This window comes from Bombus terrestris, chromosome 11 (assembly GCF_910591885.1).
Source record: "Bombus terrestris chromosome 11, iyBomTerr1.2, whole genome shotgun sequence".
NCBI lineage: Eukaryota > Metazoa > Arthropoda > Insecta > Hymenoptera > Apidae > Bombus > Bombus terrestris.
In genome coordinates, this window is record NC_063279.1 from 17647308 (window position 1) to 17661150 (window position 13843).

At 36.0% G+C, this 13843-nt stretch overlaps 1 protein-coding gene and 1 long non-coding RNA gene across 3 annotated transcripts in view; one reads left to right on the forward strand and one right to left on the reverse strand.

Moving 5' to 3' along the window:
* LOC100646310 (transducin beta-like protein 2) overlaps positions 1-13843 on the reverse strand; it is a 65921-nt gene that overhangs the window by 4911 nt on the left and 47167 nt on the right. The window contains exon 1 of one of the 2 annotated variants that reach the window (XM_048410520.1): positions 8673-8854. The exons of the other annotated variant lie outside the window; for it this stretch is intronic. The gene's annotated coding sequence lies outside the window, so the exon portion shown is untranslated. Of the gene's footprint in view, positions 1-8672; positions 8855-13843 lie in introns of those variants that run through there. 2 annotated transcript variants of the gene reach the window in all.
* On the forward strand, positions 191-4480 carry LOC125386028. Its single transcript, XR_007225845.1, has 3 exons — positions 191-281; positions 350-417; positions 4070-4480. It is a non-coding gene; the product is annotated as an uncharacterized LOC125386028 (long non-coding RNA).

Below are 13843 nucleotides of genomic sequence, written 5' to 3' on the forward strand. Positions count from 1 at the left end.
GTGACAACCTTTATTTTTTTTTAGACAGTTTTGATTTTTAAGGAATTCGTCATCCTCAATTCGTTTGATCGTCGACCTATAGATAAAACAGAAATGATTCTTCGTAATTAATAGTAAGTCTATCGTGATTATGTAATTCTATCAATGATATCTAAAATTGATCAACATTTCGATCAATTGCCCATTCTATCTAATTTTGATATACTCTTGCGTAATAAATCCTGAAATAAAGAATGTATGTTCTATAGGTTATATTTATTCATTTCACAAGAAGATAATAGGTAAGTATTGCTTTTGATCATTAGTTTGCCATTAATTCAAATATTTTAATAATACTCGTGTATTACAGAAGCATGCAAAATTTATGTTTAATATAAAAACGAAGTTGAAATTGATCTTGAAATGGAATATCACAAGGTATGTATAAACATTGTGTCCACATATACGTATCGATTGCAAATCGATAGAATATGAAATACGAGTACGTATTACTTTCTCGAAGATCTAAAATATAATTGCTGTAGATTGTACAAATGGAAATGCAGAGCCCTGTCTCGAGTTTCTCGGAGAAAGCGTGACCGGGGTGAACGAGAGTAGCACATTGCAATAAAACGCTACTCGACGTTAATATACGAGTAGCTAAATATAAGTCGTTCCCTTGTGGTTCACCCACGCTATGCGTTCGATTTTGATACACGTAAATTTTTACCAGCTCGACATAACCTTTCCCAACATCATTCCATGAGTGATCAGTAGATTTTTACAATTTATCAATTTTCAATTCAGTCACGACTCGTAATTTAATATAAAATTAAACACCTTATTCTCTCGAAGAACGTAACCTTCGACATAACGTGTTTTCATTCGATCGATATATTGTTTAATAAAGACGGAAAATCAACAATTGGGGTTAGGTTGGAGTTAGGTTTTGAAATTGTGTCAGTAATGAAACGTGAACTTTTCTGTCAACTATCTCAAATCTCTCGATTACTGCAATAATTTCCAAATGCAAATCAATAATTTCAATAATATTATAATATCGTTGCATTGTTCTAAGAACAGCACGGACATTTTTATACAATATATAACGAATATAGTAGCCTTATCGCGAAACAAAGCTATATACTATATTCTATGAGTAAAAACGAGACAAGTCATCTAAACGTAGACCTATAAAATACGAACTAATAACGGATTAATTTTTTCTTTAATGAAGATTATGAAGACCACACGGGAAAAAGTATGAATTCCTTTTTGTTGATTTCCTGGCTTTAATATTTTCGTAGCTGAAATTTCGTGAAAAAAGGAATAATTAATGTTGCAAATAGATCATGAATCCGTAATCTTCTTTTATACAGAAGCGAATAATATTTCTTATAATGTTAATTTCATACTACTTTATAATATTAGTCTTTATATATGTATATATAGTTATCGTTATTAATACTGTTTAAATATTCAAGAGAGAGACAAGAACATCTAGACTCGACCAGCAACAAAGACTAGTTTTTGGTCCTCAAGATCGTTGGATATTATGCCACTGAAGGATGTTTATTTGTGGGGAATGTTATACGAAAAAAATTTACGTGACAAGAGTTAATACATGTTAGGAATTAATGCAAAAATTCGTAACTCATTAATCGAAATTAGAGGAAATCAACAAGAAATTCAAAATCTCATGAATTTAATTTTTACATATTTTGGAATGGAATTAATACGTGTAAATATCGCCAATCTGTTTCTATTTTTCATCGAAGAGAAAACCAATCCGTTGTTGTTTAGTATTTGTAGTAACTTTTAAGGCATTCGCAAGTTTACGTTTATATAACATGTTTTTCTTACGTTTATCCATAGAATAAGCAAGCTAGCATCGCTCCATGGAAAATTCTGCGATATATAAATATTATACAGAGATACTCATGGGATTTTAGGAAAAATGCAATGGAATATTGCAATGTCGTTAAAAACTATTTATCCTGCAAGAGGACAAATTCTGTTCATTGAATATAGTATTCTGTAATAGAGCAAGTCAGGAATTGATGTAACGTCGGATCCTACATTTCGCAATCCACGAACAAACGATGAGCCACGTTCGTGTCTTCCGTTTGATTTCTCAATCGACAATGGCCCAACCTACCTACGGAATATTTAATGTTCTCGTCTCTAGCGAGTCTATGGTGACAACGTTTTTCTTTCTATCGACAGTCAGCAAAAATCCAAAGTTCCTTCTTTCTTCGGCATTTCATCTCCCTCTGCAAACGAACCACAAGGATATTCTTCCTCGTTGACAACCGCAAAGACTTCATGAAATTTGAAAAAGTAGGACATCAACAGTAATCGCTTTGTCAATAGTGAGAAATTGCCTTAAATGTGCAAATGTTTAGAACCTTGCTAATACGACGAACAAACAGAATATTTTTCGATTTCGCAAAGATCAAAGTACTTCATCTTACGTACACTACACTCGATCATAAGTAAGAAGAGACATACGAGTACGATCGTTTCTATTCGGATGAAATTTTACGTCGTCCTCTAACAACATCACTTCCGGACAATTCCACGTGTATTGCCACTAGCGCTCAAAAACATTCGAACAGTGGCTTATCTTTGATAAAATGTACTTTAATTACAAGATTAAAGACGGATCAGTCTGTAATAATTTTGTTCTTTACGATCACCAATGTTCGTATCTGCGATTAGATTGATTTTCAGAAGTCAATGCGTGGTAATAAAATCGGCATTTGCAATTATCAGATCTTATAAAATTGTTTTGCCACTTGACAAACTTTGCTTTCGGATTTATGAGACAGATTAAGGAGGATTTTATAAACAGAAATACTTCTGATGTTGATCGATATCGGGCGTTTTTGACGGTCGATATTAGCCAACTTCTTGTAAAATTTGGTTACCGCTCTTACTGTTAGAAAAAGAAAAAATTAATTTAAATGTAATTTACATGGTGAATTAACTGCTATGTTCGACACGCTTGATTTCGTTCTTTTCTAGAAGGAGAAATTTTGAAGAAAGTCGATAAAATCGTGCTAACGATGAATCACGCGATGGTATAATGCTTCATGAACGAGCGCGTCCAACAGGCTAACAAAGTTATTTAGCTAATGAGAATAATTAGTAGCTCGGGAAATTGAACGATGCACTGGAATCACGATATTTATAAAGATTTAAAAGTAGACGTTGATCTCGTTTCCGATTAATAATCCAAATAATAATATGCTAAAAAGCTTTATTTATCGAAAAAAAAAGATTTTGGGTTTTTGCGCGTTCCTTTATTTTCTCCTCTATTATAACAATGTATACTTTTATCGCTCGGCCTTTGATCAAAATATTCCGTCCGTGATTTCGAAACTGGAGAAAACACGTTTTATCGTTTTCTTTGTCCCATGCTTGTTTGTCTAATTATAAAAGAATGCTAGGCGGGACATCTTAACTAAGAAGAGAAGATCAGACATCGATGAAATATTAAAACGAGTACACCATGTCTTCTTAGCCTATAGGATACCACAGTGATAGTAGTTATTCGAATCTAATCGCTATCTAGATGGTTACAATTCGTCATCCTGTTATTGTTTATCCATTTCCTTTGTTTTCGTTCGCGTGAAACTTTTATATCGTTATCAAAGCAATGAAAGAATACGCGGATTAGACGAAATTTTAGCGGAACTTTCCTATCGTCTATCGAGAAAAGAGCCATAATTTCCAAAGCAGCATGTCGCGAGCGACGAAGGTGGAGAAAGTTCCTGTCCTCCCTTGCGTCTCCTCGTCGCTGTTGCCATTTCTACCGTAGGAAACGCTTCCTTGAGGCCCCGGTTCGGCAACCCACGCGCCTTATCCGAAGAAAGAAAGTTGTTGCGCCGCACGAAACCTGCACATTTTCTCTCCGTAACCTGGCTCCTATCTCCGCCGACATGCCCTGATTAAAGCAGCATCTTCTCTTTTTCTTCCTTCGCACTTCGCGAAGCTCGTTCGTTCGACACCATCTTCTTGTACGAGCAGAGACCTCGATTTGACGGTCAGAAGCGCGATCGTGCTAATAGTTATTCTATTTTTACAGACGAGGATTTCGAGTTTGCGGAGGAGTCACGAGTAGCGGCGAGGCCCGAAACACTTACAATTGCTTCGAATCCACGTGTAACGAAAGATTCGAATCACTTCGAATATGATTCGAAGCCTGGATTCTTGAAAGTCTCGAACTCGTGATTAGTCACGAGTTACCCAATGCAAGAAAAAAACAGACGCGTCGCGTATTATATTTAATACCGAGCTATTATTAAAGGATTCAAAGAACGGTTTACCTCTTGGCGATAGACAACGTTGGGTACAGCGATAACGAGAGAATCTTGCGAAATACATATATAAGTACTTGTCAGATAGATGATAACGAAATATGAAATTTGTTGTTTCGTGGCTGGCATATTGAGAACGTAGTTGAGCAAGGGAAACGAGTAATATGGATAAAGAATAACGATTGCCTTGAATATGTATATTTCTAATATTGGATATGAGTTGGCTCTGCACGGGCGCGTTAAAGTTTATTAAATTAAATAATTAAAACTAACTGTAAGTAATATTTATTTGAACCAAAAAGCTTAACGAACCATTACAACCATAAAGATTTACAAATAAAAGAAACGAAAGACAAAGCCAATAAATGTGCTACAAATACAGTGCAGGCTAGCAGCGACATCCTAACACAGAAGCAACATAGCTCGTATGTACGTTATATGGATTTGCGTAGATTGAAAAGGAGAAAACCTCAAGACCTCGTTACGAACGACACGTAAAAATCCAATGAGCAGCTTCCAACGGGAAGCAGCCTCAATTACGTCAACCGCTCGCCTAACTCAAGAAGCTACCTACTGATTAATTAGACAACTTTTTTATAAAGACCTTACCCCCTCAAGATTCAACCTCCAACCCCTTCAACCTAACCCCCTTTACTTAACTTAAGTTTTATACTTCACCTTACTTAATCTTCAAATATTGAAAAACCTGCCATTCATCGCAATAGTTCCATTTCGAATTCTATAGACTTAAGGACAGCAGGGCTGAACGATCGATGGAATTATAAAATCCCATGACTTTCGATGTAAAGCCAAATAATTGTAACGGTATAGTTGGTCCATTTTGGCGTCCTTGGTGATGTTTGCCGGCATAAAAAATCAAATAAATCATCGAATGTTGCCAGCTAGCGTTACTTGGTATCTCATACGTTGTATAATTCAACCTTGGAAGCTTCTAACATGTTTAAGCGTTAAATCTCTAGCGGGGAGATCGGTTGGCCGATCGTTCACCTCGAATGTCCGTTTCTTCGAGGCAAAATTGGCAGGTTCAACAACCGGGCGGCAACGTACTTACATCGCTGCCGTTAATAAGAGGCAGCGGTTCGATGTTGTCGTGAAGGATAAATTTAAAAGAGAGGCAACGCCTCCGAAAATGTCCCTGACCCGCGTAAAAACCTTCCCAGTGTCCAGCACGAGGGCACGAGCACGCGTTTACCATAATTCCTCCGCTTTAATAGTTATACATACAGTACTGTGCAAGAGTCTTGAATCACCTACGATAATGATTTCATGACGACGATAACAACGATATTTTTAAAAAGTACTTTCACGTGATGTCAGAAATGAAATGAATCCGCGATATACGAATGTATTTGAATTTGAATTTTGTGAACATTACCGTATGGTATCAATCGAATCAATCAATCAATTTTCTCAGAATCTGAAGATATTTCAACTTGTAAAAGGATCGTTCTCTTAGTTTCTATCTGTATGCTATTTTATAATACGTTTTTATGACTTGAAGAAATATAATTAATTTCTTATAATAAAAGAAGCAGTTATCTTATAAAAAATAGCAAACGATATAATCATGATTCCCAGTTATCACGTAAATTACGAGAAGCTGGTCGAGATTTCATAAAAACAGTGACGGAAAAAAGACCTTGACGTTTTGAAACACAGAATGATTTAGAAGGAAAAGCTTATCGTACCACGAAGAGGCGAAGGATGCTCGTACATTGCGTAGGAGCATCTATTTTCAACGAAATCGATAGGATTTACGCGATAATATCATAGAGAAATGTAATAATCGTTCGTTGCGTAATAATTGCGTAGTACGTACAATTGGTGTATCGAGAATCGAATTTTTCCCGATGCGGTTTGTTGGATTGTCCAATGGTTAAAAAAGAAGTTTCCAGAATGTCACTCGAAAGATTACGAAGATCTACGTGAGGAAATTTCGTAAGGTGCTAGGCAATAGAACATCTGCCATCGTCTTCATACGGATAAATTAGCTTTTTTCTGAATATCTCTCCTTCTCTTGTTCCATCGTCCAAAAATTCGTCCAAAACGCTCACTGATAAGAAGAAAAAAGCAACGAATACTTACGTATATACTTACACGTAACTACTCGCGAAAGTATTCAACAACATTTGTTGAAATTTCATTAGCATTGTAATACGTGTAATCGTGAATATAATCATTAGCAGCGTGATTCTTAGCTGGTATTTACACGGTTTAGATTTCACGGCGATCAAGTAAAAAAATATCTTATCGGGAAGATCGGTTCGAAGAGTATTGTACTGCGAACAATATCGATCGGAGATTGTTAATATCGTGAACGAAGCAAGCTGGTCGAGAGAACTCGAAAGAAACGCCATGAATCTTTTTATAATTGCAAAACGTTTCAATTCTACAGCGGAACGTCCGAGACGTTGAAAACTCACGGTCGTCCCTAGGAGGTCACGAAATTTATTTTAACGTGGTGTATAAAGGCTGGCGAATATCTAGATGAACGTTTGTCACTGTAACCTCGACGTATGACACGCGAAATAATTCCTTACTTTTTTCTTTTACCTCTTAGATCTGTTTGACTTTGTAGAAATATTTGAGAAAATATTCATCGGAAATGACAAACAAATTGTAGATTGTTTGTGATCGTGCGATCGTTCTTATCTTGAGATCCCAAAGATACCGATATTAAAAGTCGTAATTTTATTGTCTTTGCTTTTGCACAAGTATCACTAGGTATTACAAGTGTTACGACAATCGTCGAGCATTTGAGAAAAGAATGTTTCTTCAACGAACAACGGAGGATCTTTAGACAGAAATTCGGCGCACGTCTGTATTCTCTAGTTTTGATTGTTTAACGGCCGAGGTATTAATTATACCTCATAACGTTTGATCCAAACTATTAAACCTTCGCAAATTCCACTTAAGCAAATTTTTATCCAAAATATATTAATAAAAAATGTCCACCTTCGCAAATTAAAATTTTTTACCCAGGAGATATTCTAAAAAAAGATATCTATCTCTGCAATCGGAAAGTTTTCACCCAAAGTATAGTAATAAAATTTTTCCACTTAAAATATTCTAATAAAAAATTTCCACCCCTGTAAACAAAAAGATTCTAATTTTCTTTTCAGCTATTTTTAGACGATCGACCAATTAACTGTGCGGGTTATCCCATTTCAATTTCTCTATAGTCAAATATCTCGAAAGATACGAGAAGTATAAAAAAAAAATGTTTCAAACGAAAGTTGTAGCATATTGTAGCATATTTGACGTTACGGAGACATTGAAAAATCTTTTACAGATAGTCAACTTCGAATTTTTTAATTCGAACCCATATTTTTATGTACATCTTTTTAGCTCACATCGAGCTCACGTCACATTCGAGCATCACATGTCTTCGAAACTCTACCAAAACATACTTTTTTCATAGGTTGTTCTCGATTTATAGCTATTCAAACTTGATATGTCGCTGGCATTAACGTAATCCACTATGCACTTGTACGAAGGTTGCACAGTCGGACTTTGAACATCGTATTAGCTCGAAAAAGAGCCGGCTTTATTTGTATATATATGTTTCACTACGTATAATTTTACCTTATAAACAAAATATAAACCTTGCTCAGTGTGGTAGCTAATAGATTCGAACACGTATGAGCAATCCTACGTTTCATATTTTCAACTGTTGTAGACAAACTTTTTTACGTGGAGCTATTTAAAGAATAACATTTATCAAGTTAAACTAGTAGCGTTTGAAGGTATCGTACGTAGAATTGTTCATACGTGTTAGAATCTATCGCTTGCGGCAGTAAACAGAGTAGGGAAATGCTTCGAAAAAACTCAAACATCTATCGCGATAGAACCCATAATTCACTGCAGTGAAATATACACATAGGACCAAAATCAGCTCCTTTTACAGGCAACACGACGTGCAACCTTCTCGCCTTGTACATCGGGTAACGTCAATGCCGGGGCGGCATGTCGAATTTGAGCAATTATAGCTGAGAAATAGCTTGTGTACGGCATTATACATTAAAATAAAGTAGTTTGAAAATGACAGCCATAAGATGACACGTTTAAAAATATAGGTTCTAATTTAAAAATCCAAAGTTGGTTGTTGAAAGATTTTTCAATGTCACCAAAAGTATCTGTTCCCCTCAATGTGCTATAACTTTCATTTCAGACATTTTTTTATATTTCTCGTATCTTTCGAGACACTTGCCTGGGGAAGTTAAAACGTGATACTCTGTATAACTGCTTGTTCAAATTAGTTTTCTAAACGTATTCATATTATACATATTTACATATGTCAACGTAATGACACTACCTCAGGGCGGAAATACGTTTACATATATTACATACGTGCCTTGATAACAAGTCGTAAATAGACACTGTGAAAGATTGTATATCCATATCCAGTACGAAGAACTACACTTTCGCTTTGTACGTAAATCCGGTTACAGTTATCTTTTAACTCTCTCGTTGATCGTAACGAGGAAACGTGCAGTTTCGTTGGCAGGCCTGCACGAGGAGACTCATAATGCCATTGGCGAACTTTCTGATTAGGAAAGGTCTTCGATTTATCTTCGATACGTGCGATAGTCAGAAAAACTCCAATCGCAATATAACGTCGTCACGTATAAATGACGCAAATATATGCTGTAAACAATTTCTTATGCTATAAAATAATCCTCTCGTGAAAACAAAAATTAGCATCTTAATTTACAAATACGTGACTTTGAGTTTAATAAAGAGGACGCTTGTATAGGTATATATAAATGATTTACGATCTTCGTTTTGAAATAAATAAAGGATAGAAGTTTGTAGTTTTAGTTAACATCTTCCATACCATATATATATATATATTTTTTTTTTTCAAGTTAAACGAAATTAAGCTTCAAGGACGATTTACAGAAAGAGAAAGTAAAAAAGGAAATTAAAGTAAAGGAATCGATAAAATAAGGTAGCAATGTCGAGGATAACGAAGAGCGGATTGTTTATCTTTCAATTTTTAAACAGCTCCGACAATGCAAACAATTAACTTTTTTCGGCCAAGCTTTGAAAAAAACAGATGTTCGATGAAAAGGCTAAAGTTGAGATTCTTGATTTTATTCTTTTCAGGAAATTTATAGCGCGTTTCGCGATGCTTCTTCGCAGCACGCATTCCTAAATGTCTCTTGACAATGATATGTTTCTCATTGCTGTTTCGAATGGGTGTGAAAAAAAAGAACACGCAGTCGCTTAACAAATATTTACACTTTAATCGTCCTTCTTCATTCTAGTCACAATCACAATATTATCTTTCCAAAAAAAAAAAAAAAAGAAAAAGAGGAATCGTACACTGTTCTCACATAGTTTACATCGTCTCCCATAAATACGTATCTCTTATTTGTTTTAAACCATTCGCAATCAAAGAACGAATCATTCTTATCAAAAAATTCAACTATTTGTTATATTGTTACGGAGCAAATATATAAATCTTTTAGGATTCATTCGAGTCGAAGCGTTATTTCACTTGTTCGAAACGTAACCGTGATAATTTACTTCGTGTATTTTGACGGAATATTCCATTGTTGTAATGTAGCAAACATGTCGGTCCATTCTATCGTGCGAATGGCTTCAAACGGACAAATGTTCCATGATCGTTCCAACATTTTGTCTCTCGAATCGAAAAGCTTTTCGCATTCGTATCGCATTTACGACGTCAAGGAAAAATTGTTTTGTAATCCTTGATAACGGCTCGCTAATTTCTCGGCTGTATAACAGAGGAGAAAAAGAGAGTGTGGGAGAGAGAAAGAGAAAGAGAAAGTATGAAATCGCGGAAGCAAATGTCCGCAATCTTCTGGAACAAAATTACGTAACGTGTGACCTTTGCATCTGTTGGAACCACGATCGTCGCGGGATCGTTCGCCAAAACAGAGGCGTAACCATGTCACTGCGAACACTAGAAGGCACGATCGAACTTTCTTCGCGAGATTTTCATTCGAAAGCTCTCTTTCTCTTTCTTTCTTTCTCCCTCTCTCTTTCTCTTTCTCTCTCTGAAGAATTGGCAGCGACGTGATACAATGGATCAGAGAACGTTCGCGATGAACGCAAGATCTCTTCGATTTGGACTTCGTACATACGTTTGAAATACGTTTCGTACATACGAAATAATCGTAGGCAGATTCCACGTGGAATTTTATTTTATTTTATTGCTGTTTATTAAGGCGTTCAGTGGCGCGCGAACTAACGACGAAATATGATCGATATTGAGGATAAAATCTTCTCTCGGCAAACAAGACACCTTTTAATCAGTTTTTCGAATTAGCTACGATGACTCGCGAAACCATATAGGTATTTAAACATTTATCATGTGTGTTATACAATATCTGTATTTTGAAATTTCATTAACACCGTAAACATTTCAGCTGTGTGCTTGCAGTTTTCTATTTACTTTAACATTTATTTCAGGCCTCGTCAACAAAGTCATAGTAGTCGCGTCTCATTACCGTGTCGATGAAGTTTCAAAAAGTATAATACGCGTATAATGCATGTAATACATTATCCATCAAAGTTTTCCGTGCAAAGTGTTCAAAGACTTTCCTGAATCACTGTACGTTTAAAAAGCAAAAATTCAGTACACTGCGATTTTAATGAAATATTCTAATGTAGGTATTTAACTTTCTCCTAACGTTCTGTCGAAACTTTCAATTTTCCCGCAACACGAAGCGTGTTAAAATCGCACGAAATCATCTAAAAATGTAATAACAACTAGCCTATGTATATATTCTGTTAGAACAAAACTGTTCTTCTATGTAGTACATACGTTTACATTTTTATCGGTAACGCGTATGCGAACCGATCGAACCTTTCAAAATCTCAATTCCAAATACTTCCAGTAGAAATAAATAATTACCAATATCTTCCAGTTTGCGCGATCGTGTTATGTGAGAACCGCGGTAAAAACCCCGGAAATCGTTATAAGGCTGTAATTACGTTCGCGTTGGATGCTTGAATATGTCATCGTTAATAGTTGGTCGTTACATAGTCTAACGAACAGCTAATTACAATTCCTACGGTCTAAATTTGTCCGAAATTAGCTTAGCATCGATATCTAGTTAGTTACGAATCGAGAAATTTTCTGAATTTTTGCACGCTCAGATTACAGAAAATCGTGTATCCACGAGTAATATATCCATTTAGGCATTATCGGCGTCATGTTATAGTAAGAGCAGTAAATTATTGCTTTTTCGATCTATATCGCGTGGCACACGATTGTTATTGCATTTTTCTCATCGTCCTTGATCGTTCTTCGCGAGCTCTGTTATATATATATATATATATATATATTTCATCGATTTTAATTATTGACCTTAAAACTGGTTTTCCTAACTAATTTATAATTTAGGATACAACAAAAAAACACGATATACCGGGCATGAAAAATACATCTCGCATCTCTTTTATCTCATTTTTCGTTACTTTTTTCTCGATGGAACGAAGTTTTCTCGACATTGCGTGAATGATATTGCCGCATTGTAAAGTTGATACAATGAAAAGCGTAGAACGGCGCTGACACATACAAGATTTATTAAATAAAAACTCACTAATCGTAAATATCGATAAATTGTCTGTACAAAATATAATTCTCATCGATCCTTCGCATTCCGGCATTCTCTACGTATTACGAAGGAAGAGAAATCACCAGAGATCGTTCATCAGGGAAAAATCATTGTTCCATCGGTTGCTTTTCGTAGCGAGAGAACAGAATGCAAAATGATCGGGAGCACAAAGAAAGAGGCACGTTGTAGAAGCGTTAGCAGTGCGTCGAACGAACGTTCCGTCGTTTCCAACATGCTGAGCAGATTGACTAGCGCTGATTTTCGACGATAACAGGAAAGGTGATCTTTAAAACATAGGAGCAGTGAGACAAAAATATAGGAAAAAGCGAACAAAACAGCTTGAAACGTATTGTACTTAACAATACACTTGAAACTAAAGAAAATTTGACTCGGCAGTGTGAACGTAAACGTTGGGCTACCAAAGAATTAACCTTCGCATCTTCGTCAAACTTAGCCTAACAATACTTGAATTATATTTCAGAATTAACAAAAGTCTTAAATTCCACGTCGAAAATAGCTTTATATGATCACTTTACATGATCATGATTGTATAAATTAGAGGACAGAAGGTTAAATCTTTTTTTCAGCACCAATCAAACATTCGTTATTCGTACAATTATTCATACAATTAAACGGTTTGTCTTTACGTCTCTCTCTCTCTCTCTCTCTCTATCCATCGTTTCTTAGTTGCGCAATCTTCTTCCACTCACGCAATGCCTTTCTTTTTGTCATTATTATTCTTTTCTCGCCTATATTATCTAACGCTTAACGAGTAGATAGATAATCGTTTTGATCGATGATTCTTCGAGACAAAAGTATCTGACCGATGTGACCACTTCGATTCTCACCATCGGACATTATTAACGTTGCGTGTGTATACGTGGACTGCACTGTCTAACAGATGCAGTCATCGACAAAGTTAATCGATGAGTACGTTGCCATCGATCGAGCTGCAAACGAATTACGATTCCACGACGCGAATATAATGTGTGTCCTACTATATACATATGTACATACGTGTATAAACGGTGACCTCAAGAAGAGTGTCTCTCCCGAAACACGACTGATGATTCAAGAAAGAAAACGATCGGTATATATATTCGGTACGACCTCCTTCTATTCATCGATCATCCGAGGTTAAGCTTACATAATCGAGCAGCTTCTATACACATGTATGTATGCTTAATACACGTGGGTCGCTTTCAAGCGACGGAAATAACAAAAAGCGTTTTGAAAGTCTAGCGGACGAGGCTCGGGTGTGTCTTGTGTCGAAAGAGAGAGAGAGAGAAAGAGAGAGAGACACGTCTACCTACGATAGAAGGCAAAGTTTGAGATTGCCAGAGGAGACACGATCGGTGAAAATACTCTTTTTTTCTTTCCAACGACATCTTTACAGATGCACAATGCGTACGGTATACAAATGTATACGTATCTCGGTCGATCGTCGAAGAAAAGAATCATTTCGCTCGTTTCTTTTTTTCCTTGACGCCTCTTCGTGGTTAGTTTACATTAATCATTTTTATCCGTGCATTTAATGCGCGAACACTTTCCTATATACCTACGTTATAGAGGACGTTAAACGAAGATAAGGAGTTTCTGGTTATTTCGGTGCAACAAAATGAAAAGAAAGGGGAATGAAAGATCGGGTGGGAGGGAAACACGAAACAGGAGAGTTCATTATATGCTTTGCAGTGTCGCAGCATTGCCATTGTTTCCTCTCGAGGACACGTTTCCTCGCGAGGATTTGTTCGCGACCATCTTTTCTCTTGTATCTCGTTTCTCTTTTTATTCTCGGCAGACTTTTGATGAACAATTTCTTCCACTTCTTTTTTTCTTTTTTTAATGAGTCGTAATAATACGAACAATAAAGAAACGAGACAATGTTCTTTCCATCGCGATGCGCCGACGATTCGAATTTCATTCGGAACG